The sequence below is a fragment of the Pteropus vampyrus genome, unplaced genomic scaffold (genome assembly GCF_000151845.1).
Source record: "Pteropus vampyrus isolate Shadow unplaced genomic scaffold, Pvam_2.0 Scaffold49, whole genome shotgun sequence".
Lineage (NCBI taxonomy): Eukaryota > Metazoa > Chordata > Mammalia > Chiroptera > Pteropodidae > Pteropus > Pteropus vampyrus.
Genome location: NW_011888830.1, coordinates 3,306,174 through 3,308,997, shown reverse-complemented (window position 1 = coordinate 3,308,997; position 2,824 = coordinate 3,306,174). Strand labels below are relative to the sequence as shown.

Genomic DNA, 2,824 nt, shown 5'->3' with positions numbered 1-2,824 from the left:
GGGGAGGGTCCCATTTTGCTCTGTGTGTGCAGGTTAGGACACCACAAAGGAGTTAGCTGTTTCTTAGCGTAGTATTCGTTCAGCGGAACTGCGGGAGGGAGGGCTGGGAAGGTTCTGATGCTTTCTAGTTCACCAGCACCTACACGTGCTCACGGCCTCGTGTCTGTCTCCACGATCAGGGAGGGACCGGTGATATAATGAAGCCAGCATCAGCGATGTGCTACTTGTGTAGCAGTGCAGAAAATGTATTTTTATTTTTCCTCAAGAAAAAGCTCTTGCTAAATCTAAGAGAAGTGGAGCTGTGCGCTCCTGGAAAAACCTTTGTGGGAAACAAAAACTAATTAGCACAGTGAATGTGATGCTCTCAGGTAATTGTCAAATAATTATTCCCCTTCAGCATCATCAGTGCTTAATTGTGCCATCTAAGACTCTCCGAATGTGGATGGGAAGGGATGGGAACCTCGGTCTCCTCCTGGGAATTTCTGTTTCATTTACTGAGACCCTTAGACTCCTCTGTAAGGACTTCTAAAAGAAAGGGGGCGACGGGGTGGGGGGCGGGGAGTTGAGCCGCATCCCCCTTCCCGTTGGTTCTGAATCACGGCAGATCACTCCCACGAGTTGTATCGCAATGCAATTCCAGTGGTGCGGGCACACTGCCTCGTGAGCGTGCCTGACATCTCCGCTTTCACTCCACGGCACCTGGAGCTTCATGAACGGTCTGGTTCATGAACTGCAGGTCGTGTGTTATGTCCACATACCGAGAGCGATGCTTTTGCATCCGCTGATAATTTAAAATGGAACGCTAATAAATATGTAATCACATGGCTATCAGAATGACAGATGAGTACAAATTCAGTTTGGGGTTAAATTTTAATTACTCTCCGGAATGAATGCCTCAGAGCCAACTTGCCAGTAAATCACTAGACCCGTTCCTGCCCCTCGTGAAGATTTATGTAAATTAAGTTTAGGGTGCATTTAGACTAAACTGTCATTTTGGTTTATTATTCTGGACTTGTCTACTAGACTCATATGGCCTTTTACTTAAAGTTGGATTTTAAATAAATAAATCTGTCTGAAGAGATCTCAGGTGATTGATGTCTGCTTGTTTTCTGTAAGAGTCATCCAGGTAGATGTCCGATTCACAGGATTCCTTTGATATCGTAGGAGTGCTTTAAAAATGGGGCATGTGGAGTGTTTTGATGTTAAGCCTTAACATTGAAAGACGTCAACGAGGTTTTTCTCTTCAATGAAACTGTTTGCGGCTCCCTGTCATAGCCCCGGAAATCAAGTTTCCACAACCCACCAGCTGCTTTGTCTGACATTTATAGGCTCAACTAGGGCTGAAGGTTTCCTGCTTTCACCGATGATAGGGTGACTCACTCCTCAGAGAGAACGCAATTAATTTCAGCTGATTTACTTGGCATTTTGACACAGCCTTTGGACAGCTTAAAACAAATTGTTTTCGAGTACCACAGGAGTGAATAGTTCTTCGGCTTCTGTAATAGGATCTAAAATTCATTCTATGATGTTATGCTGAGAGGCTTCCTCTTTATGCTTTTTCTAAAGAAAGTTTATAGCTTGACACGGGCTCATTAAACTTTAAGGTGTATTCTATATCCTTCTCCATGATTTACATCTTTGTTTCTCCTAGGCTCCCCCTGTGGCAGGAAAGTGGTACCACATTCAGCTGACACAAAATCACTTGGTCCTTTAGGTTAAAGGAGCAAAATATTTTGTTATTCACCTGACTGGTCAATGGGCATAAAATGTACGTGTGTGTGTGTGCGTGTGTGTATGTACACACACCTATACATACATATGCATCTGTGCGAAAAAACAGATGAAAAGCCATCTTATTGGGCATAATTCTCCATCTGAAATATCTTCCATTGAACGGTCTTTGGCTGTAGAAGTTATGAAATTGTTGCACAATTTAACATGTTTTTATAGATTATTAACCTTCATAATGGAAAAATTCAAGATTCAGAAAGGTTTAACATCTCAGCCAAAGACACGCTTCAGATCAGCGATACCGCTAGACCACGTTTAGACTCTTCGGCCCCAAACCTCAGCATAGCTTCTGTTAAAGGGGATAAAAGAAGTTCACTCTGATGACCCCATCACACCTTACTGGGTGGAAAGCGGAAACCCCTCCCATTCAGGAGCCTTTCCATCCCTGCTGTCAAGTCCTTGGACCCTGGGGCTCCTTCCGTTTTCCCGTTGCAATTGAGATGTTGCTACTATCGAGATCTTTTAAGTTTAGAAGAGGAACAAAGATCCCTCACAGAAAAGTCTGGACAGGAGACCCTAAGTAGGCATCTCCCTGGTTAGACACAGCTGTTCCTGGCCGGACCAAATTCCTGGCGTTCCCACATCTTGTGTGATCCAGACCTTGCTTCATGTCGTCTGGTCGCTGTTGAAAGAAGTCCTTGAAATTGCGATTGTGCCTAATGAGCACCCAGCACATACACCGAACATCTTATAAAGGCTAAAGTTACTGGAGGTCGACGGACCTATAAGGGAGTTAACTGCTGGAAACCAACTCAAACACGCACATACGCTCTCACCCCCAGCTGCTCTCTCTATATCTCCAGAGAGAGAGAGACGTCAGGTGTCACACAAGTCAGCACACACAGGTTGGCATCTGACCTGTCACTTCCTCCTCGAAAACTCGTTCAGGAACCATGAGAGGGGACGCTGTGGAAGCGTGAGGAAGGCAAGCTTTCGGCAGGGGACACGTGCCCGTTGGGTTCCGCAGCCTCGTCCTTTCCTCCTGATGGTACCCCAGCCGCAGTTCCCTGTGCCGTGAGCCGTGCGGCTGCCC

At 45.7% G+C, this 2,824-nt stretch overlaps 1 protein-coding gene across 1 annotated transcript in view; it reads left to right on the top strand.

Annotated features, from left to right (window-relative positions):
• Positions 1 to 2,824, top strand: part of CELF2 (CUGBP Elav-like family member 2) — a 512,960-nt gene that overhangs the window by 216,275 nt on the left and 293,861 nt on the right. The gene's annotated exons all lie outside the window — the stretch shown is intronic.